Source organism: Talpa occidentalis, unplaced genomic scaffold (assembly GCF_014898055.3).
Source record: "Talpa occidentalis isolate TD23 unplaced genomic scaffold, MPIMG_talOcc4v2.1 talOcc4.10, whole genome shotgun sequence".
Taxonomy (NCBI): Eukaryota; Metazoa; Chordata; class Mammalia; order Eulipotyphla; family Talpidae; genus Talpa; species Talpa occidentalis.
Window position 1 is genome coordinate 38,965,621 of NW_023600993.1, and position 27,831 is coordinate 38,993,451.

A 27,831-nucleotide genomic window follows, 5' to 3' on the forward strand; every position below is an offset into this window, starting at 1 on the left:
TTATCCAATATGCCAGACACATCAAATACACAGAGTTTTGTAAAGAATAACCTGAGGGCCTCCCCGGTGGCGCAGTGGTTGAGCGCTGGGTTGCGAAGCTGCCCGCGGCCTCTGCGGCACCAGTTCGATCCCCAGCTGCTCCCCGGCCACCGGAGGAGGGTCCCACATGGTGCGCAGACCTCTCCTGCCGCCCACTGCTCCACTCAGCAGTGTACTTCAGTCTTTCTGCCTGCTCTGCTCCCTGCTCTGGCTCTGGTGAATTCTCTCACCCTCCCGCGCTTCTGACTGTACCCAGTGCATGTATAAACAAACAAACAAATAAATAAATAAATACATGCCTCTATTAAAAAAAAAAAAAAAACTATAAAAAAAAAAAAAAGAACAACCTGAAGTTCCTCAAGCAATAAAGATTTTTCCTGTTTCCCAAAAAAGTAAAACCATAATGGTATCTGTGAACTGCCAACCCATTGACTCTTCTCTACTCGTTTAGACAACTGGGTCACTTTATCCTTGGGACAACTGGGTCACTTTATCCTTGGGACAACTGGGTCACTTTATCCTTGGGCTCAATCATTGGCCAGCTTGGTTAGGGTTTCATTTTGACACCTCTGTGCTAGTAGGAGCTCAAGATGATAACTTATAGTTTCATAACTGAAGTCTTTCCCCAGATAACTGAGTTCAGAAAGCCACAAACAAGGGGTAAACCATTGAATGAATGGCTATTGTTTGCCAGACACTCTCATATATCTCACATTCTAGCAACAGTGCTGATCAAAAGTTAGCTTTTGATCATAGATGGGTATATTGTAAATGTAGTTGTTAGAGCATGACCAAGGGGTAACCAGGGAGCCCAAACTGTCTAAAAAGGAGTCCGATCGCCCATGCACAAACAAAGCATACACCTAGTGTGAAAGATTTTTAGTAGAATTGGTATATAGTGAGAGAGAGAGAGAGAGGGAGAGAAGAAAGGATTTCATGTAACAGCAAACTGAAAATTACCAATCCCCTCATGGGCAAAGGCCCAGTCAAACAGGCTTATCTTAAAGAGGGACAGCTGAGGCCCAAAAACTTGCCACAAGTCTAAGTTACCTTGTGGTAGAGAACCACAGAAAGCGGTTACACAAGTCCCAGGGAACTGGGATAGGAGAGACTCAAAATTCAATTGCATCACATAATCTGCAAAGACAAGATAATGGCCACCAGTATCTCTGCCAAGGACCTGGAACAGTCTCCCTTATATCCCTGCCAAGTGTCTCTACACATCTCTCCTCCATGTGTCACCTCCAACTACTTTTCCACATGTGTCTCCTCCCACGCCTTCATTACACATCCATTTATACATCCACCTCATTCCTTCCCAGCTGCTCCCCATTCAGACAGTTTGGTTACTGGCCTGCTGGGAGTTGTAGTCCAAAGTGTCTGCATGTAAGTGGGGGCAGGGAAATTCGTACCCATTCAATGTTCTTTCCCTTTTCATGGAGAAGTATCTATAACATAATCATGAGAAATATGAGAAAAAGGCATGCAAAATGAAATCACCACCTAGGATAGCAGACGAATACTAAATAATCAAAGGAGGTGAGCAGATAAAATATTAAGAGTACGTACTTACAATTTAGGGTGCCAGCATATTTCATTAATCTGGGAAAAGATCCTTTAAAACTTACTTTCCTTCTGCAACATAGGTATAAATCCGCCAAGGTTTTCTCCCATTGCTGTCTTGTCTCATCAGGAGCTTTCTTTGTGTTTTTCTTCCCTGCCAGTCAAGGCCATTGCTATCCAAGTTTCCAGGGCTGTTCTGTTCTCTGCACACCCTAGACACTCCTAGAGCTGGGCTGCATTTGACCAACAGGTGACACCCATGCTTTTCATATTATACATTGTGATTGTCCCACTGATGCTTCCCTCTCAGCTCAGCTGCCATGGTAACAAGTCCTCCGTCATTCTCTCCACATCGGTAAACCAGTGCTCTGGAGGGGAATAAACCAGAATACATAGACTTGATCATTCTTTTCTTAGTTCAGGGACAGTATTACTCCCAAAAAGCCCTTCATCATAATGTGTTCCTGGAGCTGAGAGTTTGCTTATATGACCAGGAATCTGAGGGTCCTCACAAGGTCCTCAAGAAAAAGATGATAAATATAGTGACAGATGGAGACAGAATGCTCACACCTGGCCCAGGCCCTGGTCCGGTTAATATCCTGCCTCGTCTTTCACACCATGCTTTCTACTCCCTGTAGAGACATGAAACAGCATATGAGGGAAAATAACTCGGGTCAAATAAAACAGCATGGATAAAAAGGCCTCCTGTGTGCCGACCCATTCTTCTCTGGACCTTGGCTGTAAATTCAAATAATAGCACCTGCGTCTTTGCAATGCAAAAGGAAGTCTGTGGATGGAGGTCAGGAATAAGCTTAAGAGCTTTGACCTCAAGAGACATTTGCTACTTGGAGTATTATTGACTTACTCATATAATCGACAGTTATTTTTCAGTAGGTACTATTTGTGGGGCATAGTGCTAGATGGGAAGAGTGGCGAACACACAAGTTAACTTGACCTTGACTCTCCTTGAGGGACTTATATTGAAGCTACTCAAAGAGCCTTGCAATGTCGTTTGTATCATTTAAATGACCGAAATGTGTATTTCTCATACTTGTTTGGTATGAGAAATCCATCCACACTTTCTGGCTCACAACACCTTAAACCCTTGCAATTTTCTAAATGTGAGTGATAAAGGGATCTATCTTTATGCTAATGAAGGTAACTTGAGAAAAATACCTGAGGGTGGGGCTGGTTGCCAGGGAAACAACCAGGTGATTTAAAGGCTGGAACTCTGATCCCAGACACTTGATTTTCTGTGAGGGGAGAGGAGCTGGAGGCTATTGAGTTAATTAATCATGTTTCGGTAATGAAGCCTTCATGAAAATCCAGAAAAAGGGGACTCTGAAGAACCTCCAGGTTGGTGATACGTGATTTGGCTTGGAGAGAAGGGGTCACTGGACCCCTGTGCCTTCCCACGAACCTGTTGATTCATGTCTTTTAGTGTCCAGTGTGAAAGGATGTGTGACCTAGTGAGTAAACAGGTCTCTGAGTTCTGTGTGCCACCTGTAAGGGCAGGAACAGGACACAGTGCAGGTTTTCCGATCCCATGCAGACCGGGTGAAGGAGGAGTCAGAGTCCTCAGTGGTTTTTTGCAGGTCTTTTATTGGAGTTCACCAGGCATATGGCAGGCAGGGGTGCTGGGGGGCCGGGAGGCTGGCAGGCCTCCCAGCCCCCAGCAAATCCTCACTATCTGGGCTCTCTGGCCTTCTCTGCTTCTGCTTCGGGCTTCTTCTCTTTTGGCTTCTGCTGCTTCTCCTGGCGTCCCCGTGACGCCGCCCTTAAAAAAGCGCAGTCTTAGCGCAGTTGTAACCATTTCAGGTGCCCGCCATCAGGCATGCATTCAGGATCACAGGGTTCCCTAATCTATCCTGATGGCGGGAGGGCAGAAAAGCCTGGTTTTTAGCCTTACCCTACAGTCCACCTCCTCAGGGTTTTCTGCCATATAATCCACACAAACACAACTTTGTTTCTTAGCAAACACAAACAAAGCAGCCATGGCCCACAAAAACAAATACATCTCAATATAACAAAATACAACAGAACACAAATAAGTCCAGGCAGGGCCCCAACCTAGTGCAAAAGACAATTACTGGTACCAACAGATGAGCCACCAAATCTGCTGCCGAAGGCACTGCTCATACGGGGAGGGGAATCTCTCACAGCATCTACTGTAACACACCAGGAGCCGTCAGGCTTCCTGGCCTTCTCTGGCTGTAGTCTCGGCTACAAGCCACACACCGCATCCACCCCCAGGATGCACTCGCTCTGGGATTGGCGATTCTATTCTGTTGGGGGTAATCGCCAACCCTCAGGGTTTCTGTCTGCAGTCGCTCCAACACTCGGCCTTCATGGCCACCCATGTGACTCGCAGACCCCTGCACTCAGGCCAACCCACTGCACAAGCACATGGGTCGGGGATCCAAACTCTATATGCGGCTTGGGCTCCACCCTAGGCCATGTTCCCCACCCGTCCCCCAAGGACAGGTTCCTCAGCTCCTCACCCTCACTCGACAATGAGCAGGGCATCACCCACAGGTGATTTTACGAGACTCACAGGGCTTCAGCATACTCAGGCTGCTTAACATCCACTCAGGGCTTCCCAAACTTAGCATCAGCACCAGCTTTTGCCTTCTCAGTTGGCTTTTCTCCTCCACCTGGCTGTTGGGCATGCACAGGCTGCTTTTGGCCATCAAGGCCCTCTGGCCACCCCCAGATTCCCATCTCCTGGGGTTTACAAACAAAACTGTTCCACCCCCAGGGTCCCAAAACATATCAACCTGCAAGGTCCTTCACCTTCTGGTGGGATTGTCAGTCCAAGTTCAATTGTCAGTCTATCAGTCCAAGTCTCTTGGCCTCTCCCTGAATCAGTACTGGCGAGCTCCAAATCTTGGTCCTCTCTTTGCCGATGATTCTTGCTGCCTCAGGGGTCTTTGTCTGGTCCTTTCGGGTGTCGATGGCTGGTCCTCTCAGGTGTCTCCTCCTCCAGGTGTGGTCTTGTCCTGTAGATCCTGGACCTTGTCCATCTCCTGGGTCACCATGATGCCTCCAGCGTCATCACAGGGAAACAGTCTGTTACTCCTTGTCCCTCCAGGTCTTCAGAGGGCTCCATACCCATCTGCATGGATCATCTTGCCAACTTACGCCAATTGTAAGGGCAGGTACAGGACACAGTGCAGGTTTTCCGATCCCATGCAGACAGGGTGAAGGAGGAGTCAAGAGTCCTCAGTGGTTTTTTGCAGGTCTTTTATTGGAGTTCACCAGGCATATGGCAGGCAGGGGTGCTGGGGGGCCAGGAGGCTGGCAGGCCTCCGAGCCCCCAGCAAATCCTCACTCTATCTGGGCTCTCTGGCCTTCTCTGCTTCTGCTTCGGGCTTCTTCTCTTTCGGCTTCTCTTTCGGCTTCTGCTGCTTCTCCTGGCGTCCCCGTGACGCCGCCCTTAAAAAAAAAAGCACAGTCTTAGCACAGGTGTACCCACTTCAGGTGCCGCCATCAGGCATGCACCCAGGATCACAGGGTTCCCTCATCTATCCTGATGGCGGGAGGGCAGAAAAGCCTGATTTTTTTACCTTACCCTACATACCCTAGCAAGTATATTGAACCTGAAGAAGGTGTTCTAGGAACCTCTGAATTACAGCCAGCCCTTCAAAAGCACAGGTAATAATCTGGGTGTGCCAAGGGCACCTAGAATCTGAAAAGAGATTCCTCGGAACCTCTGGTCTGTAGCCAGCTGGTCCTGGCCAGGCACGTGAAGTGGAAGGCCACTCAGGAGACTGAGCCTTAACCTATGGAATCTGTTGCTCCCCAGGGAGGTAATGTTAGCGTTGCCAGTGTGGTGAAGCATCCACACGCTCCTTGGGATTGAGCCCAGGACACCACCCCTTACGGGGGGGCTCCGTGGACTCTGCCTGGCCTGTGGGTTGTGACTCACCCACAATAATTAAGAAGAGAAATTTAAAGCATGTATTTAGTAACTTGCATAATAAGGCTGTTTGCTGAATTTAGTGAAAATTAAAGTTTGCATTTTATGTCTTATTTTGACTTCATTTTCTATAAATCAATGTTTTATAACAGTATGGGGCTACAGTGGACTAGAAACTAAAAAACCGATTTGTTCTTCATGCGCAGTTTGAACAGCACTGGGTCTAACATACACATGCCTAAAATAGAAGGCAGAGAAGAATAAATGTCTTAAAAAGCTGGAAATAGTTCAACAATCTAGAGAGAAAGAAAGATTCTGAAAATTATGGGTGCAGTGGTACCAGAAGTCTAGGAAGCCTCGCCTTTCCACTGCTCCACTAGCCTCCTCCAAGTCTTCTCCCCCAGGCCTTCTGCCCCAAGTCCTTTTGAGCTTCTCCTTAGCCTTAGCCTTCTCCTTAGCTTAGCCTTTCCAAGCTACACAAAAATTAATCAAAAGAATTGAAAATAAAAAATTATTATTATTGATCATAACAATAGAACTAGTCCATGTAATATTAAATATCCAGATATAACATTTAGGTATGTAACTGTTAGAACCAAATGTAAAGAAGATTCTAGAAATGACAACAGTTTCCTTCCAGAAAGAATGAAGAGTGGTTGGAAGCAAGGACATTCTCAAAAATAACTAATGATGTCTCAGACAGTTAGTAGGCAAAATGAGGCGGTACCCCAGGATCCCCAAACTTTGCATGCTCTAAATAGGTTCTACCATCTACTGCATAAAGATAAAACACACTCTTAATGTATTAGACTTTCAATAGAAAAGAACTTTAATAGAATTAGTATGCAATAGAGAGAAGAGAAAGAATATGGTTTCTAATTAAACACCTAAAGTTACCCATCCCCTAATGGGTAAATGCCCAGCCAAAAAGTAGAGCCCAAAGTAGAGCCACTGAGGCCCAATAGCTTGCCACAAGTCTAAGGCACCTTAAGAATCAAAAGGAGGGCCTCCCCCGTGGCACATGGGTTAGGACACAGCCTAACCCATGAAGCTGTCTGCAGCCACTGCAGCACGAGTTTGATCCCCGGCCAGGGAGCTACCCACATGGCACAGCAGACCTCTCCTGGCTGGCCCACTGCTCCCCTCAGCGGTGTACTTCAGTCAATCTGCCTATTCTGCTCCCCACCCCACTCTGTCTCTGGTGAATCCTCTCACCCCCTGCACCTCTGGACTGTACCCCAGTTCTCTTATGCATAATAAACAGTCTGGAAGGAAAAGAGCAAAATCCAAGTTCAAGATAAAGGCTGCCATTGTCAGCCTCCCCAAATGTCTCTTTCATGTGTCTCCTTCCATGCCCCACAAGCCCCTGGTGCCTGTCCAATGCTGAGAAGCAAGTGTGACATTTGCTTCACATGTCTCTGCTCCCCTTGCCTCCTCCAAGTCTTCTCCCCCAGGCCTTCTGTCCCAAGTCCTTTTAGCTTCTCCTTGCTGCTCAGCTCCACCCTTCCTTAGGTGGGGCAGGGAACCTGAAAGCTCCACTTTCTACAGGGATTACACTGCTACAAGCCTATGGAAGGATTGGGACAGGGAACATGGGAAGACTCCAGGGTAAGTACCTCACTGTGCATTCTATAGTCACTTTCCTTCACCCTATAAGTGATATTCTGAGGCTACTGTGGTGGAGTTGGCGGGGCAATATTTTTCTCTAGTCTAGCAGATTGCAGAAGCCAAGTAAGTAATAATATCCTAGCAGCAAGTGTTTCAACCAAGACCTGTAAGCAAAAGAGGCAGATTAAAAGGAGGAAAGTGTCTGTAACCACACCAAATCAACTGCTTACAGGCTGCAGGGTTTCTCTGACACTCAAACACTGTTAAGGGCCTGCTTACACCACAGGTGGGAATAACCAAGCTCTGAAGGACAACCACCCTTCGGGATAGAATCCTGTCCCACATCAGTGAGGTGGTTTCTGCTATAGGAGTTTCACCAAAACCAGAGATTAATCAGAGGCAAAGTTACCAATAGTAGAAGCTGTCATTCTTGGGATGCTGAGAAATTATCAACATCTAACTCCAGTTTTCATGTTGTAAAAGAAGAGTTCAGGCTTTGGAGATAAACTTTTCTCTGGTACAGTAGGACAGACTACCCACCTTTCTAAAAATCATAAATCTATAACTTTAATGACACAGAGAGAATTCTATCAGCATCTATATAGATAAGGCAGGTTACTTAAGAAATGGGAAGATACCAAACAGATTGATCATAGGGTTACGTACCAGGAAACAATGATGGCAGAAGGTTAAGGGACAGACAAACATAGTTTGGCCACTCACTTACTATGTGACTTCCCACTAATACAAGTTATTTGAACTTTCTGCCCCCCAGTTTCCTCCTTTGCAAGTTAAGATGACCCTAACATAAAATTAGGTTCTATATACTCTTCCAGGTCCAGAGATATCATGAAAGGGACCAAGAAGGAGCATGTATCAAATACTGAAGTCAAGGAGCTCACCGCCAAAAGCATTAAAATATACAAATTAAGAACTGGTGGAGATATATGGGGAAACTTTCAATAAGGAGGTATCCTTATAAACTTCTCTAACCCTTGTCTTATCAAGCAGAAAACAAATCAATAAGGCAAAAATTAATTTAAATAGTATAATCAGGGCCTCCCCGGTGGCGCAGCAGTTGAGCGCTGGGTTGCGAACCTGCCCGAGGCCTCCGCGGCGCTGGTTCGATCCCCGGCTGCTCCCCAGCCACCAGAGGAGGGTCCCACATGGCGCGCAGACCTCTCCTGCCGCCCGCTGCTCCCCTCAGCAGTGTACTTCGGTCCTTCTGCCTGCTCTGCTCCCCGCTCTGGCTCTGGTGAATTCTCTCACCCTCCCGCGCTTCTGACTGTACCCAGTGCTTGTATAAACAAAAAAAAAAAAAACAAACAAACAAATAAATAAATAAACATGCCTCTATAAAATTAAAAAAAAATAAATAAATAAATAAATAGTATAATCAGATAGAGAAATAGCTATCTTATATCCCATAACCAAGAATAACTTTCAGTGAATTCAAGAAGCATTTACAAAAATGTCCCCAAAGAAACTTTCAAAAAGTGAAAATAGTATAGGCCACATTCTTCAATCACTTGCAACAAAACAAAAAAAATATATAAAATCTGAAACACTATTAACAACTCCTCTGCTCAACAAATGGAAATTACAACAAATCTCTATGTCTCTAACATGAAGGAAACATAAAACCACATATGCAAAACATACAGACAACGCAGTAATAATATTTCATCCAAAAAATCTCTAAGATATAGAAAAAACAAATGAAGATTCACATCATGCACATTTGTAACACTTTTGCAAACAAAAGTGTAAATAATAAGATGACAATTTACTCAAAAGTCTAGAAAAAACACTACAAAAATAAATAGGGAAGCAGAAAGGTGGAATTCGGGAAAAAGAGATTAATAGAGCAGAAAACAAAAACAAATGAAGGCTGTAATAACTCAAAAAAATTGATTATTTGAAAATCCATTAAAACAGATAAACCAGTAGCTGCTCAATGACCCAAAGAGAGACAATTCAATATTCAACATTCAGAATGAGAAATGGAAACTATACAAGAGCCAATAAACATGTAAAGAAATATTCAAACTCACAAATAATTTCATTAATACTAATAAAATCATTATAGAGGTATCACTTTTTGCTATGAGACTGGCAAAGACATTGTCACTGACACAACATCTAATAAAATACATGTCATTTTTAAATTATAGATTTATATTTATTGACTTGAAAAGATAAAGCAAAAAAAAAAATGAGGTGAACTGTAAAATGGTTAATCAAAAAATATTTTGAACACCTACACTATACCAGCCATATAGATATTGTAGAAAGCAATAATAAACAAGACAGAAAAAGTTGGACCTACACAGAACTTGGATCAAGAACATAAACCACTCTATCAAGTAACACCCTTGATCGCCCCATATAAACGGAAGTTATCTATGTTTAATAGGATTTGACCTAATTGCAACTTTCTTTTTCATTCCTGTTTGTACTGTTTCAAAAGGTTTAAAATGCATATATTTGGTTATTTTCATCAGAAAAAAAGTAATGCTGAGAGGGTTGAATTCATTTTGATTGAGGACACAGTGGACATGGTTTTTAAATAGTGCTAGAAAATAAGGGCAGATTTTGCATTTGCTCAGTTGCAGAGTATTTCCCATTATGATTGATGTGCTATTATTTATTAAATGCAAAATAAGAACAATATGCTTACCCATATAAACACTCAATGATTCTAACACAAAATGTTATGTCTAAAGTTAGCAAATCCAGAAATCTTTTGGACCCCAATCATCTAATGACTACCAAAAAAAAAAAATCAAATAACAACATCTCTTGTGAGGCATTAAATAGTCAGTGTTTCTCCCTAATCGAAATGTAAGCCAACAGTGAGCTCCTGAGTAGCTCCAGGAGATGGTAACTCCATCGCCACACTGGCAATTTCTTACGTTTTCCTAACCTCTTCCCACTTAAAAGAGCAGTAAACTATTTGAAATAGAAAAGAATGCATGCTTTAGTTCAACTTATTTTTATATGTTTAACTTCAATTTTGGGACTACACACTCAGTATTTTGATATTGACATCTGTTTTATATTTTGATTATTCTTAAATGTGCACTGTAGTTGATGTGAACTCCTCAACTTTTGGGTGATGTCTGTCGTGTGAACCACAAACTGGTCTGCAGTTTCCCCAGGAGCCCATCACGAAATAATGGGGTTTATTGCTTTCCTCAGTACCACATTCATCTGTCTTCTTTATAAGTTTCATCTTAGGGCTGGGAATGCCCTGCCTGCCACTGTCTCTGGAGCCAACTGAATCTTCTTTGCCTGGAGCAGAGGTTTAGCTTAGGGCAGAAGATTCTCAACAGCACCCATGTCCCTTTGTCCCTCAGAACACCTCTGTTCTACCATTTGAGAGCAAAGAGCTCAGTCAATCTGTCTGTGAGGATGTTCCATAAACTTCCTCCATTCATCCTTAGGGGTAAAAAAAGAGTGTGTGTATGTGTGTGTGTGGGGGGGTGTTTGCATTTCATAGGTATTTTGGAGTAAAATTTGAAAGATGTATGGGGTCTCCACCTCTGAAAATAATGAGTTGTATTCTGACATAATAGTTCAGCCTAAACAAAAGGAGCTTAAATAAGATGGAAGTTTTATTTTCAAACAGGGAAGAAACTGAAATCTAGAGAATTTAGGCAGCTTGACAATGCTATCAGACACTTATCATCCCAAGAGTGAGTCCTTATCTTCATGGTACAAGATAGCTCCTGGAGTTCCTAACATCTCATTAGGAGTCCAGATAGCAACTTAAAGGTAAGACTAAAAAGATACTGTCTTTCCTTTGTTTTCTGAGATGTCTCAAGTCTCACACAACACTTCTATCTAAATCCTAGTTTTGTTCCTTGACTACCTGTAGCTACAAAGTAAGCTAAAGGCAGTAGTTTTTTTTTTTTTTTTAATATATTTTTTACATCATTTTTTCATTTTTGCACAATGTATGCATTTTCTTCTTGGTTATAGTCCCCATACAATTCCCACCCCCCTTATTGTGACCCTAATCCCTCCTCCCCCCCCCCATAGTGTGTCTCTGGTTTATAGTTGCTTGTTGATTTTGATTTTTACTTTATTATAATTAGTCTTTTTCCTGGTCCCTTATTTAGGTTTTCTAAATTCCTGCTATAAGTGAGACCATTCAGTATTTTTCCTTTTCTTTCTGGCTTATTTCACTGAGCATGATCCCTTCCAGCTCCATCCATGTTGCTGCAAATTAAGGTAGTATATTTTTAACCATGTGATAATGATTCAAGTGAAAATCAGCATCCTTATGAATGAGGAAGAACGGGTGGGATGTAGGCACACACCAGCACATGTATACATAATTTTAATAATGGTTAGCAAAATTCTTAGGGAAGAGTCCACCACTGCTTAGACACCACAATGTACCAAGAAGACTGAATTTCCAGTGGAAAGGGTCTGAGATTTATTGTTGTACCCAAGAAAGTCTTAGGGGGAAAGGATGTCCTGAGCTAATCCCATACAGGCTTTGTGGACTCCACCCCCACTCCAGACTAAAGCCATCAAGACAGTGGGAAAGACAAATCCCATCACCACCAAAGGGAAGGTGGCTGGGACCTGAGGGTGGAGTTAAACAGCCAGGTTTGGTATAAAAATCAGACATGTGGGCCTTGGGGGTCTCTCGCTCGCCTCCTGGCTTCACGGCTGGTGGCTCGCGGCCAGCTCTCAGAGAGCCATTGGGGATTCCAGATCCGTGGATCGGGTAGGACGCATTTAAGACTTTGTCTCCCACTTTTCTCCCTGAGTTGTACATTTCCTCATTTGCCCTTCCCTTGTAAATAAACCTTTTATTAATCTTTTGTGTGTGCCTGCAGTGGAGTATTAATAATTCCTTTTAAGCGCGGGTGAGGACCCACAGTCAGGCAACCCGTTTTGTATTGGGGCCGCCCTGTAACAAAAGAGCGGGATTTCCAGGCAGATCATAGATAAAATATAAGACAATTATGGCACACAGTAATAATTTTAAAATTCAGTACAATCAAAAAGTCAATCTCTTGATAATATTTTTAGTCATTATTTTTTGATAACTTTTTATTTTCAGCATGAAGGTACTATCATCCAAATATTCATTTAATAAGAAATCCCCAGAAGTTGAATGAATTGCATAAGGTCCCACAGATGTTAAAATAATAAAATTGATTTTAAACTCCAAAAAAAAAAAAAACAAACAGTGGGAAAGATAAGGTACTAAGTGTATGTGAAGGAGGCAGAGAATTCTGAGAAGTAGAACAAAGAGTTTTAAAAAGGAAAAAGGAGGGAATGGGAGAAAAGCAGAAAGGAGGAGACGAAAAGAGAACAGGAGAAGAGGAAAGAAAAATATCTAAGTGGTAAAGTAGCTAAATGGATTTGCAGAACCGAGATGGTGAGAATGGAAACCCACCTGCCCAAACTTACTACATTCATAAAGGTCCTTAGAGGGTGTGTGTCATGGGTGGGGTGGGTAAATCCACCCAAAAAAAAAAAGGGCTCTGAAGCACCCTCAGTCAGGTCAGATTATCCCACAGGAGACAGTTTACGTGAAATAACATTAAGCAGAAGCCGCAGTTTTAACACAAATGTGGCTAAGAGAATAAGACTCCCAGGAAGCCACAAACACCGTGGGAACTCTGATGAACAGATGCATAAGTCATGTGATGGGATTTTGAGCCAATTCTCTCTAGAGTGTAAAGGACACCTTCATGTGAGTTTAGTTGTTACAAAACTTGGACTTTCCCCCCATGTCAGTCTCCTAACATACATGTGAGAAGGACAGAGGAATGTTTATTTGAGCTTTAATAAGCTACAAGCTTTAGAATATAGAAGAAAAATTAAATGCCATACAGCTGGTGAGTGGTTCAGTCAGAACCTGAGCCTGTGCTTCTCACAATGCTCAGTTAGGAAGGAAACGTGTATCATCTAATCAACCGAGAGCCGCTCTGATATACTAGTTCTGCTACTAATTGGAGCGAGTGACTCAGCCTATGTTCACCAGAAAGAGCGCCCAGATCAGTTAGTAATATCTCCTCTGTGCTCAGCCCTGGCATCAGCTGACTGCCCTGCAGACCTGTGGTCCACTTGCACTGTAATGGTGTACTAATCGCTGAGATTTACAGCAATGCCATTAGGTGTAATAGTTGTGACAGACCATGACTGTTCAGACTTGTTAGCAAAAGGAATTTTTTAATTGCCTAAATTTTAGTCAAATACTGTCTAATGCAGGACATAAAATCAAAGCGACAGAGACTATGAATTGAAGATAACCTGGTTAATCTAGTTCAACCTACAATGTGAGACTTCAATATCTTCTAGAACATTCTAGACAAAATCCAGCTATTCTTGATATTCCTCACAGAACTAGGATACTAATACATATGGCAACAGTAACTAAGACAGGCAAAGCTCCTACTACGTGCTGCATGTTACCCTAAAGGCTCATTAGCGCACTATCTTATCTTACCTAGTTCTCTAGCATCCAATGAGGTTCATTCTACCATTAACTTTATTTTCTGAATGAGAAGCCAGCATCATAGGTTAAGAATCATGCCTAAGGTCTCACAGCTGGTGTGTATTAAAGTTGTGATTCCAACCAGGAGGCTCCTGCCATGCAGTGTGCTGGTAACCCTGCCTCTAGGGAGGAACACCAAGTCCTAGGATCAGGTAATGATTTTCATTCCACATCTATTCCAGAGAATCCATCAGTGCCAGGATGGATTAATATCCTTCGAAGCAGCTGGGATAGTAGAGAAATGTTCATTCCTGGGCATCTCGTTGATTTAGTGGTTCCTATCAAGAAGGAATCTCATAGTGAAATCTGAAAGAACAAATATTATTCTGAAACTATTTCCTTCCCCCACGGCACTTCAAGAAAGAGACACAATGTCTTTAAACTAGACTTAGATCGTGGTATCTTAGGCCTCCACATGGATAACTGTACTTTGTCTTGAGGGACTTACTAGGAATTTATTGATGCTTCCCTTTCAAGTGTTTCAAGTAATGGAATGCCATTTTGAATGCCATTCCAGTGGGAATTTTCCAGAGTGACCCATGAGGATGAGTCCAGAGACTGTAATCTCTCAGGTGAGAGAAGGCTGAAAGAGTCTGGGCCCATTTCTCTTCTCTAAACACACTGTGTGGGGTGATAAGAGATGTCTGTCATCTATTCCTTCCACTATTCAGTCATTCACTGGTTCATTCTTTCTGCCTCTCCCCTTCTGCTACAGGGTACATAGGATGTGTCAAGCCACGTTTTAGACTCTTGGGATGCAGCAATGGGTAAGCCATTAAAGGTACCTGACTTTTTGGGGTTCACAGTCTCATTGAGGGCAACAGACTATACAAACTGACCAACATCACTGAAAATAATTTGAGGTGGTAAAATGCCCATGAAGGGCTAAGAACTATCTCTTGAGGAGTTCTAAGCATTCTGTAACAATCTATACTCTCCCCTCCCCCCAGAATATCTTGCTGAAAATAAGCTCCAATGAGGTAATGCAGAGCCTATGAACTGTGACGAGATAGCCATCTTCCTCTTAAAAGTGGGTCACATGTTATAGGATTCATCACCCGTGCTTTCACGCAATGTCTTTTCCACCCCTGACCCAAAAGGAAGATAACTTCCATCTGGCCTGGCACTTTTAAAAAATGATGCAGTCATGAAGAATGAAAAGACAAAAAATAATAAACTCCAGAGCTTGCCTTGAGAAGAACATTTACCAACAGGATGTGTCATAAAATAAAATGGCAGAGAAAGATGTTCCAGGATCTGTCCTTTGTCCTTTGTTAGTCAGACAGATAATGAGTTACCATCAGGGGATATTTTTTCTCATTTAAACATGAACCACATATAACTTCCATACTTTTGTGAAAAGGGAACTCATAAATCACAAATTATTGTTTCCTAGAAACTGGGATTATACAAGGGAGAGCCAAACAAAACCCTTTGTTTCACGAGCTTGCAACTTTTTAATTAAATACCACTTTAAACTCACACATGCTAAGCCAAACGTTCCAGCCCTTTCGCTTTTGAGCCTGGTGTCCAAGCTCCCGCCTGCATCCCTGTTTGCTGTGGAGGGGGCAGGATTCCTGCATTTATTTGTTCCTAATTTCTTCCTCCATCAATTTAGGTGGAATTAAAAGCATGAATCACAGAATAAGGACTAGATCTTAACATTCTTTTGTAGTTGTCATGACCAGGGGACTAGGCTGTAAGTACAAGAGCTTAAGACTATAAATAAATAATGAAAGGAGGGAGCAAGTAAGGGAGGGAGAGGGGAAAAGAGGAAGGAGGCACCTTAGCTAAGAGGCATGCAAACCTAAAACATTTCCTCTGACCCCCAGAGATCACAGAGTCTGGTTAATTTTCCACCGATGTCCCTTTTCATTTATCCCCAGCATGCTTCTGAACTGCCTTTTCCAATTTTACATGGGACCTGTGAATAATCCCCACACAATATGGGCAGAAGGGAAATGAGCCACTTCCCGAATGGTCTTTACACTCTCGGCTACCTGAAAGATTGTAGGTCTCCAAGGTCCTGGAAGAAGGTACTGGAGTCTCCTACACTGGACGGACTGTGTGGAGCAGAGTGCTCCCCCAACAGTGGATGGTGATGAGCGAGAAAGGTAAGACACCAAGATAGGAACGTTGTCTCTAGACTATTGGCCAGCCCTGAGCAATACAACCCTGTCTTAATCCATTTGGGCTGCTATACAAAACCATAGACTGCTTAAGTTAAAAAAAAAAAAAAATGATTTATCACACTTTGGGAGGCTGGAAAGTCCAGGATCCTGGTGCTGGCAGATTTGGTGCTTGGCAAGATCACACTTACTGGCTTATCAACAGTCATTTTCTTGCTATGTCGTCACACAGCAGAGGGACAAGGGAGCTTTCTGGGGTCTCTTATAAGAAGAGGGATACTATCACTAGTGCTCCATTTTTATGACCTAATCATCTCCCAAAAGTCCCACCTTCAAATACCATTACCTTGGGGATTAGGCTTTCAACAAATGAATGGAGGGGTGGGAGACATAGATATAACCACCTCTTTGACCCATTGTTCCATCCTTGGCAGGGGATATTAATACTTTGTGGATACACTCTCTACCTATCCTCAAACATCTATGCATGTCTCAGACATATGTAACACACTCAGAGGACATTACAGACTTCTCATCTAAATATATCAAATATACTCAATTTATGTTTTCAGCCACTACAATTTTCCCTGCACTACAATTTCTATTGAAAGAGGCTGTCAAGGATAACTCATCATTTAAGTCAAGATGAGAAAAGTTTTCTAAATCAGATGTCAGCAAATTGTTTCTGTAAGTGGTCAGAGAGTAAGCATTTTAGGCTTTGTCTACAGGCTCTGTCATGACTACTACATCCTGTCACTACAGCGCAAAAGCAGCCCCAGATGACGCACAAATGAATTGGGTGCTTGAGCCAAGAGCTGTGATCTGCAAAAAGCAGGCAGCAGGCAGGATTTGGTCCTTGGACTATAGTTTGCTGTTCCCTCCTCTAAATCATTCTCCTGTTTCCACTGAATCCAATAGAGGCCACGTATTTATTCCAATATGGATTTCCATCCTTCCAGAACCGGTTTATATTTACTTATTTGTGTTTAAAATATCATGCCTTCCTTCTCTGGAGTAGTATCTTATATGACAAATGAAGTCGTAAACATTATTTTATACTTCTCTTTGCCCTAGCACTGTGCAGTGCCCGCTGCAAGGTGAAACACAATACATTTTAGTTCCTTTCTACTTTCTCAAGTCTTGCCCTTGAAGATTAGACTTGGAATCAAACTTGAATATAAGTCCCATTTCTTAGTCTGTGGTTTGGACGTCTTGGTCTCCCTACGTGTAAAATGAAGATAACAATATATAACTCACAGCATTTTTTTTTTTTGAGGAGGAAGCAAATAAAATAATGCATATATTTGTGAAACATAAAGCCCTCTTTACTCTCTTACAGAGGTAAGTGACTGTTATTTCAAGCTGCCTCTCCCTTCCTGGATTCTGGATTTACTGTCTTCCGACTCAAAATGTGATTTTTTTTCCCTCAACAAATCCCACGAACGTCCACTAAATCCCCATTTAGCCCAGGCCTGGAGGCTGTTGGGGTCCACAAGCCAGCTCCACCTGTGTTCTGATTGACTGCCAGAAACCTGAGCCTCCTTTATAGTCACTAACTGGATCCAGAGACTGTAGCACCAGCTGCCAAAAAGGCTCGCTGCTTGAAAGAGATAAAATACAATAAAGATCTTTTTTGAAATGGGCATTCTCACTATGATTTGACCTGCCAATGACACAGGCACTTGGCCTTGGACCCAATGTTATTTGAAATGATCTCTGAAATTGAGGTCTTGCTTCCATCAAAACACTGTCATCCTTAGCAAGCCACAGCTAAGACCTTCGGAGTGCACAAGTCAAGAGTCCTTTCAGTCAAATGTTTAAGTGATGAAAAGGGTTTGTGGATAGAATACTTATCCCATTATTGCAAATGGATAAGTTTGTCTCTTTCCACTGGGAGTTGCCATGTGTATAAAACTCAAGACTCGAGAGTAAACCTGAGTCTTCCCACCCATGGGCATCTGAGTGCCACCTGAGAAAAGGGCACATTTACCATTCTGAAAGAAACAAAATGTGTTTTGGCTTCATTGAGATGTTTTCATTAAAACTTGAAGGAAGGGCCTCCCTGGTGGTGCAAGGGATTAAGCACCGCACTATGAAGCAGTCTGCAGCCTCTGCAGCACGAGTTCGGTCCCTGGCTGGCCACAGAGAAACCCACATAGTGAGGCAGACTTCTCCTGACTCACCTGCTGCTCCTCTCAGCAGTGTATTTCAGTCAATCTTCCTGTTCTGTTTCCCACTCTGTCTCTGGTGGATCCTCTCACACACACCAACCCCCGCCCCTGCATCTCTGGCCTATACCCCAGCTCTTACATGCATAAATAAATAAATCTTAAAAAAAAAAAAAAAACTTGAAGGAAAGCAATGTACTTTGTTCTTGGCTACCAGTCATTCAAGATGCCTTGACCATGTATGTCTACAATAGTATCTGGAAGGGAAAAGTTTCAAGGCAGAATTGCCTGAACACCAAACCCTCTCCTACCTCTGATCATTCAGGCATAAAGATATCCAACAAATGTGACATAGCCTCTCCAGCTATGCTCATGGTGCAGACGTTCAATAATTCCTTAGGATGACCTTTTCCTAATGAATCAAAACAGAGCATAGTAACATTTTGATGAGGGCAGTTGCTCTTCAAATTCCTATTTCTAGGATGATGTTTCCTCAGTTAGCACTTTGCTTCTCCCCAAACTGCATCCTCCCACAATCCTGGCTGATCTTAGCAAACCGATTCATACATTCATCCAAGACCTCAAACTTAAAACCTGGTAACATCCTTGACAAATCCACCAACATCTAATCACTTAGCAAATTCTATAAACTTTAATGCCCAAAATATATTTTGAATTACTTTCTACAGAGCCATCATTATGGTCGGAGCCATTTTTGGTCTCATCTTTCGACAGCTTTTTCAGTACTTCCTCACTTCCATGCCAACCTCCTAGCTCTGTTGCCCATGCAGCTTCCAGAGGGCTGCTATTAAAACTTAAGACAGATCATGTTAACACCTGGCCTGTGGACCATGCAACAAGCATGATCTAGCTCCTACCTTCCTTTTCCAACATTAGTTCAGTTCACTCTACTCTCTCTTATTGTAATGCAATTGTAGATTCATTGACCTCCATTCAGTTCTTGGAACACATCCAGCTCTTGGTCCCACTTAAGTTCTTCACACGTGCTTTGTTGTCAAGTCTGCTGCCCTTGACACTCCATGACTAAGACCTGATTCTTCATATCACAACAGAAATACCAGCTCTTCAAAAGGCTCTTCCGGAATCACTTTCTCTGGCACCTTCTCTGTCAACCTGGGGCCTCTAATCTCTGACCCCTACTCTTTCTTTGAGGAGTTGGACTTAGCAGAAGCTTTACACACATCAAAGTTACAACTTTCAGTCAAAAAGGAAACATCCATGATATCAGTACGTGGGTCATTTTCTAGCAAACTACGTGTCACAATGTTCTGTTACTATTTGTTTTAATACCATTTTTCTCACTTTACATGGAATGGGGCCAATGTTTGCCTCTTTTTATGCTAGAGATAAAAAAAAAAAGACGACAAGACAAAATAGCCCTTCATTTTGTCTGATGAGACATTCTAAACCATATTCATAAACACTTTTTGTGGTATCTGCCTTGTTCCCAAAATTGCCTTTTCCTGGAAATAAGTGTACATACAGATGCCCCCCAGACACAAAGGTAGACCAGGTATCCATGGGACACTGTCACTCCTCACCACCTAAGCCTGATATTTATCATAAATTGTCTTAACCAAGATACCTAGGGATATCTTGGGGGCAGCAATTCCACTGAATTTGCTCATTTTAAACTTCTGCAACTTAGGCTAGTCCCTGCACCATAATTCTGATTTGAATCCATGGAATGATAGAATCAGGTAGGGATCCAGGCATCCAAGTCTTGCTTATTGGGTGGCCTGGGCTTGGCTTAGGGCCTGGGAATCTAATAAGGGGACACCCAGACAGATGAAACCAGATCCCTAAGTGGGTATTCATTCATTGATTCGAAAATAATTTCTAATACAATTAGAAACAAAGGGCAATTGTGAAGGGTCTTTGTCTGTCTGCTCCACTCCTCAGAGAGTCTCCAGGGGTAATTTTCAGAGCTTTGGATGAGGTTTGGCCCGTGTAAATCCCATTGTTTGTGTTCCATTGGAAAAGTGAGTCTCTCTTCCCTGTCCCCAAGCTACTCTTTGAAAATGGCACTCAATGGAGGGTGTTCCTTGCAGAGAAATTTTTCCCATAGGGGAAAGTTCCAGATGACAGGTCATAAATTTAGAAGGCCTTGGTCTCAGAAGGCCTGCTGAATGATTTCAACAAAGTGCAGAAGGAGAGGGTTGTTTTTAAAACTGTTTTGCCAGAAAGTTCAGAAAGAGGCGAGGTCTCTGCAGAAACACAGGCTAATTTACTTCCTAAAATAATCACATGTTTTCTGGCCATCCAATTTATCTATGTTTTTGCGTAGTAAAGAGTATATTAGTTACTTGCCCACCTGACAGGTGGACAAACTGAGTCTGGAGGTTGTTGAGTATAACGCAAGAAGAGTTCCTTATAGAGAAGATATCCAAGAGGAAAAAGGCTTAATGTACCCCAAACCCCTTCTTTCTCTTCTTTGGTAGATTCTGAACCCCACTGACATCAAAAATGTTCATGCCAACAAATGGACACTTCTTGTTTATTTAAAGTAGATGCACTGGGGGGAAGCAGATCCACTTTAGGCCATCACTAGCAAGGAAAATAGCACACTGGTGGTGTTGAGTCATCTGCACAAACCCTGCTGCAGTTCATACTTGCACTAATCAGTCAATACGTAAAGCAAAGAATTGATTTGGCTTCCTTTTGGGTGGGGAGAGATGCAGGGATGGCTCAGAGCACCTTACTTGTTCACCTTTCTTCCTCTTTGTGGTCAGAGACTTAGCTTTGTAACTCCCCTCCCCCCATTCTTAGCTATCAGGATTATGCCCAATACATACTTCCTAAATATTTGTTAAATTGTTATTAATGTGTATGCGCAAAGCACCACTTCCCTTTGACCTCAGACATCCTCTGACTATCTGGGGTTCATTTCACTGTTCTAAAATAGATTATTTTTTCTTAAACAATAAGCCTGCCATCATGTCTACCCTTGAAGGAGAATGTTACATGAGACCATCATTGTTCACAATGTGGATGTCCCTTGGTCTCTCTGAGGTGTATTATGCAGAGGTTGGACATCACTAGCCTCCCACACACTAGGTTCTAAAGAATGAAGCTACAAACAGCTGAGTATACAACCATGGACCAGAGCCTAGTGAAATCACTACTTAGAGGGCCCAGGACTGTCATCACTGTCCCAGCAAGTCCAAGCTTCTGGAATCTTGTGTGGACTCTGCACCTGCAGCATCTGGTTTATAGCTGAGAACTCTGACTACCATAGACTCAGACCAATTCAAATCCAGTTTCACATGGAACTGTGGGCATGTATTGACTCTGATGCTTAGTTTCTCAACTGTGGAATAGGAGTGGGTATACTCCTGAATACACAGAAGATCACAAACTTCGATGTGTACACAAATTGCCTCAGGATCTTGTTATGAAGAGGTTCAGACTCGATACGTCAGTGCAGTGGGAGCTAAGATCCTGCATTTCTAAGAAGCTATCAGGTGATACTGATGCTGCTGTTTGGGGACCACATTCTCAGGCCAAATTTTGACAACCAGGAAACTTAAGCAATCAAAAGAATATGGTGTTTTGATGACCCTTGCACACATGTATGTGCCTCTGCACACTGATGCTGCTGTTTGGGGACCACATTCTGAGGGCATTGCATGAAATAACAACAGTAAGTGAAAGGAGATTATTAATAACATTAATAAGCATATAAAGAAAATGATTAATAATTATTATCAGTAGTAGCTCTTTTGATTGAAACACATGAAATCACTTTGAGCCAGCTTTGAATTAGACTGTTTCTGGCTGTAAGTTCTTCTAGGCAAGTTTTGTGATCACATCTAAAACCTCCCTCAGACCCTCCTCATAAGTCCTAAAGTAACTACAGAAGTCAAGGGCACAGTGAGAAGATATTTTATTACCCATGTATTTATGTATGGGTTTTTGGGGTTTTAAAACTGGCAATTAAAACCTTGTAAATTTGTATTATCAACAAAATAAATGTAGACGGGTTAGTTACTCATTGCTAATAAATTTGATCATTCATTTATAAAGCGAGTGTTCGCCCAAGAATCACAGAGCACTCTATAAATATCGCTTCGCTAACCCACAAACCACCTCGACAAGGAAGGCACACAGCACCCCTGAGGGGTTAAACAAACCCTCCCGGGCCTGGAGAGTGGGAGGCCAGCCCCTGAAGCTCAGCCCTCAAGTCCCCTTCCCCACTCAGGCTCAACTTCAGCCCCAGAGGCCCCAACTATCTGCAGCTCCATATCCATTTGGAAGCATTTCAAGTCAGCCTGCCTGGAGGCTCCATCCCCAGAGGCGAGCCCCAGGAACCTGTCTGTGTGAGTCAGAGAAAACCATATTTCTCTCATTTGAGAGGTTGAGGAGGATTTGCCACCCCCCCTTCCTCTCTTCCTATCACACGCTCCAGGCAATGCAGCTACTGTGCAAGAAGGCGCTATCTGCCCGGCTTTGGAGCACAAGCATGGAATTAATAAAACCAAATGGCTTTATCACCGGCTTCCCAATTCACACCCCACTTCGAGCCTTCCCCTGCTAAGGGTTCTTTTCACTTTTCCCCATCAAAGAACTCCTCACGCGCTTCTGTCATCCTGCTCTGGTGGTCAGAAGGGAGTGGGGTGTTCATGTCTGGCAAGACTGGGTTTGAATTCCAACACCATGGCTGTAGAGGACCACGCAACTCTCATTTCTTAGCTATGGATTAGATTATTACAGCTGAAGTCACATGGTGGCTGCAAGGACTTTCAGAAATGACGTGTGAAAAGGACCTGGCTCGGATGGGCCCCATCAATGGAACTTATCACTGTGAGAAGTGGTAGTCATGGTGTTGGCGGGAGTGAGGCAGCACCAGCAGTAGAATCTCAGGCCAAATTTTGACAACCAGGAAACTCAAGCAATCAAAAAATATGGTGTTTTAATGACCCTGGCACACATGCAAGTGTCTCTAGACACCCATGTTGCCTGTCTGTATCTCTCTTTCTTGGAGTGAAGGGGCCAAAAAAAGCTTTGTCGGTGCCCACTCTTGTTGGTGCCCTTTGTTGATTGCCTGGAGTGTCAGCTAGTCCTACTAAGTGTTGCATTTTATTCCCTCTTCCCAAGTTATCCACTAGACCATCATCCTGAAACACCTTCTTAGCCCCAACCTTTAGATTAGCTGATATCTCTCTGGTTTCTCAATTTTGTTTTTGCTGGTATGAGGAACCCAGGCCTTATTTTTTGTTTCCAGCCTCTGTCTGCCTACCTCACCGCCCCCCGCCCACAACTCTGCCTGTGCACTGACTGTCCGTGAGCTCTTCTGCTTCTCCAGGCCCCATGGCTTACCAGTTAGTCATTGTTCATTACCTCTCCAGTTACCTTCTCCTTTCTTTTGAACTGGTGGTTTTATCTATGAGCTATGTGAATGACTCATCCTAAATGAGCTGTATTCCAGTCCTAAATAGAGGCAGGAACTTGAGATAATCATGAGAACGTGTGATAATCTTTTCTTCATTGGTACTTTTAGAAGATCAATATGGAGAGTCAGCATTTTTGAGCAAAGAATCAAAAGTAGAAAATGTTTAGGATATTAAGCTTGTTGAGACATCTACACAGGGGAGAGGATCTAGTGCATTATTTAATGCATCTCTCCATGAAAGGACTTCTGGTCTGCCCTGGGTTTGGATGAGTCATCTCCCCTGAAGGCTCTAGGATAATCATCACTCTAGCCTCCTGCCCTGGAAAGTTCTCTGAAAGGTCAAGTATCTGTTGTAAGAAAGGCTACCTGCCACTTTACCAGTCTGAGCTTGACTTGCTGTGACCAATCTGAATCAGCCATCATAGAAAGATACTGGATTACCTAAAATGGATATGCTGGGATTAAGCTGTTTTTCAGTTAATCACTTAAAAAGTATTAGTAAAACTCCAGATCCATATTTAATGTCTTAATGGAGTCCATTATTGATACATTTGGCATAGAAGAATCAAGGTCACCTATCAACATTTCTTATGAAATGAACTTCAATTAAGACTTTGGTATTTTTGGGGCCTCCCCGGTGGTGCAGCGGTAGAGCGCTGGGTTGCAAAGCTGCCTGCGGCCTCTGCGGCGCCGGTTCAATCCCCGGCTGCTCCCCGGCCACCGGAGGAGGGTCCCACATGGTGCGCAGACCTCTCCTGCCGCCCGCTGCTCCCCTCAGCAGTGTACTTCGGTCCTTCTGCCTGCTCTGCTCCCCGCTCTGGCTCTGGTGAATTCTCTCACCCTCCCGCGCTTCTGACTGTACCCAGTGCATGTATAAACAAAACAAACAAATAAATAAATAAATAAAACATGCCTCTATTTAAAAAAAAAAAAAAAAAAAAAAGACTTTGGTATTTTTTTTCCTTTGGCTCCCAATATAAAAGTTACATAAGATCTATTAAATCTGTGAGCAGGGCCTCCCTGGTGGCGCAGGGGTTAAAGACAGTACTATCAAGCTATCACCAGCCACTGCAGCATGAGATCAATCCCTGGCCAAGGAGCAACCCAAATGACACAGCAGACCTCTCCCACCTCGCCCACTGCTCCCCTCAGCAGTGTATTTCAGTAGATCTGCCTGTTGTGCTCCCCACTCTCTCTGGTGAATCCTCTCACCAACCATCCCTGCCCCCAGACCTCTGGTTTACACCCCAGTTCTTGTACGCATAAATAAATAAATAAATAAATAATAATAAACAAATAAATAAATCTGTGAGCAGTTCAAAGTATGGTTTAAAAAATTGTAGTAAGTCTCCTTTGCTTAATTTAAACAATCAGTGCTTCCCATTCCTGTGTTTTTACCTCTGTAGCTTGGCTCATACCTTTTCTTTAACTAGAATATCCTTCCTACATATGCCCAAACCTACTTCATTCTTTAAGGCATATTTAAAGACTCTCAATCCTTCAAATTCAAGTATCCCATTCTCAAGTGTTTACTGATTTCTCTACTGGAGGACATCATCCCTAGCTCTGCATATTTTCACATGAGAAATAGCAAATTTCAGAGGTTAGTCATTCAGTTTTCAAAAGTAGAACATCTTCACAAGTCAGGCTTTCATTTTTTTTTAATAACAACTTTTTAAGATGTAGTTTTTTTACCATAAAATTTGCCCTTTTAAGTGAACTAGTCAGTAGTTTTTAATGTACTTACTAAACACAGTTGTCCAACAATCATCATAATCTAATTCTAGAACATTCGCTTGTCCCACATTACCACAAACCTGATTTCAAATGTTGGCACCATTACCTGCCACTTGATCAACTTGGAGAGGTAATTTAACTTCCACAAGAGTTCCTATCTATAAAATGGGGAGATTAGAGCAGCTTCCAAACTGGGAGTTTGGGCAGATTGAATAAGATCACATACCTGGATGTAAAGCATTTACTACAACCCAGACCAGGAACCGAGTAAGAGTTTAGTAAATGGCAACTTTCATTGATAACAATAAACAACAGCATCAACAACAGCAGCAGCTAATCTTCTGCAGACTCAGTGTGTTCTGATCATAAGTCACATGCCCCACGGTGTATCAGCTATTTAATCCTCATCACAGAACTCTGGTAGTGATATACTCTCCATCACCATTTTACAGAGGATGCCACTAGGGTACAGAACGATGATGCAGGGCACTGGCCCAAGGTCACAATTGGGTAAATGTTCTTGAATGCACCTCTGCTATGGAAGCCTTGGTTCGTCTTCTGATGAGAAAAGTGGGTCATGGTACTGACAAAAAGACATACCACAAAAAGGACAATTTGTCCCACATCTCTTCCTGTGGCCTCCCAGAAGTGCCTTGCAGCACTAGCCTCTCTGGGTGGCTACTGTGGTTCTTCTTTTGTGTCTGGGAAAGAAGGGTGTTCGATCGGATCCAGCTGCAGCCTTACTCATGTATTTCCAGAACAGCTCCTGGGTCTGGGACAACAGGGCCCTTATTAACGTCCTTGTTCCAATCATAGTCACAAACATGTGAGAAAAGGCTGGCATGGAAAAGCAAGCAAACCTTGAGAATGTGCACAGTGAAAAGGCACTGTGGGAGCATTTTAATGCACAGCACACTACATTTTCAAAAGTCAGCGCTGTTGGGCATACGCCCCAGAATCCCAGTTCCAGTTCTTTTTTAGAAACGAATATAGAATACACAAATAGATCCCCACTGTAAAAAAAATAAATAAATAAAAATCCGGACAACAAATAAGCATGATGAGAAAGTTGCTCATTATTCCCCACCTCCAGCCTGAGCCCACATCTCCTTCCAGGGCTCATCACCAGCCATAGATTGGATGTGTCTCCTCCCAAACTTTTCCCTTTGTATTTTAACGCATGTATGTACACATCAACACATTTCATCTTGAAAAAATATTTTGTTTCTGCAAAAATAATGTCACCTTTGTTTGCAAAATAGCTTTGTTTGCTTAACTCACTTCACAACAGGTCTGGGAAATTTCCCTAAATCTGTGCATACGCATATCAACATTATTCTCTTTTACCTACAAAAATGTTTGTTTCCCATGTTGTGGTGCTACCATACTAAGTTTGTACTCTTGAAGGGCTTTGGGCATTGTATTGAACCTGTTCTACTTTTTTTTTATAGATTTATTTATTTTTGCATAGAAGAACGAGGGTGTAGGCCAGAGGTGCAGGGGGCGAGAGGATTCACCAGAGACAGAGTGAGGAGCAAAACAGGCAGATTGCCTGAAATACACTGCCATGGGGAGCAGGAGGTGAGATAGGAGAGGTCTGCTGCACCATGTGGGCTAGCTCCACGGCCAGGGATTGAACTCAGGCTACAGGGGTAATAGCACTGAGACTAACCCGTAGGCCACCAGGGAGGCCCACACCTGTTCTTCTTAATGTGGTCATTATGCCAAGTCCCCAATCTCTGCCTCCTGGAATTCATGCCCCAATCCTTCCCCTGAGTGTGGGCTGGCCTGGTGACTTACTTCTAATCAACAGAATAAAGCAAAGATGATGAGATCTCTCTTCTGTAATTAGATAACAAGAAATAGTAACTTGCCTCTCATTAGTAGTCTCTTTCTCTTGCTGGTTGTAGAAAGGCCCCATGGCAAGAAACTACAGGCAGGCTTTGGCAAAATGTTCACAAGTTATGAATCCTGCCAATAACCATGAGGGTCTGGAAGGGGTCCTTCCTATTGGAGCCTGAGATGATAGTTGTACCATCTCATTATAATTTGCGATATTTTTGGTGAATGTCATTCCTCTTCTAGAACTGATGATCAGTGGGAATTAGTTGAAAGAATGAATATTCTAAGGTTTGGTGTTAAGTGAAATGGGGTAACACAGGACCTGGTACAGTGTCCCTCATGCAAAGTGTACCCCTTTTCAGTTGTTCATTAAGGGGTGACTGTGTGGGGAAGGGATTTTGATACTTTCCATGTTCTATTGTGAGTTCTTGTTCAGATTTTTTCTTCCTTCTCACTCCACAAAGACCTTGAAGGTGGGGACTAAGTCACAGTCTTTTTGTGCCTGCAGTGCCTGGCACAGTGTCTGCACTTAGGAAGGCCCCCATCCGTGTGTGGTGATTCAAGGAGAGGTGACATGGGTGCATGAAGTTATCTAGCCTCAAGATGTGACCCCACGTGGAAAAGAAGCTATGAGTACTCGATTCATGGGCTAGAAATGCGGATTTTTGACATTTGCAAAGTGCTTAGAACAATATCTGGCAAATCATACATTCTTTGTTTATTCAGTGGGTATATACAAATATACAATGTGCCAGATCAAAGAAAGGGATTTGAGTTATCAGATCCATTACAGAAACATGTCGAAGGTAGAGGGAGCTTGTGAAAGGATCATTTTGCTCTGCACATGCAGAAGACATCATCTGTCTCTGCTTTTAGAAAACCCTGACATG

General features: G+C 42.8%; 1 long non-coding RNA gene across 1 annotated transcript in view; it reads right to left on the reverse strand.

The window, feature by feature from the left end:
* Positions 1-1,575: 1,575 nt before the first annotated feature.
* Positions 1,576-27,831, reverse strand: part of LOC129145701 (uncharacterized) — a 147,477-nt gene continuing 121,221 nt past the window's right edge. Inside the window, exons 2-3 of the long non-coding RNA XR_008551622.1 lie at positions 4,396-5,037; positions 1,576-1,970 (exon numbers count right to left, since the gene is read on the reverse strand). This is a non-coding gene — a long non-coding RNA (uncharacterized LOC129145701). The remainder of the gene's footprint in view (positions 1,971-4,395; positions 5,038-27,831) is intronic.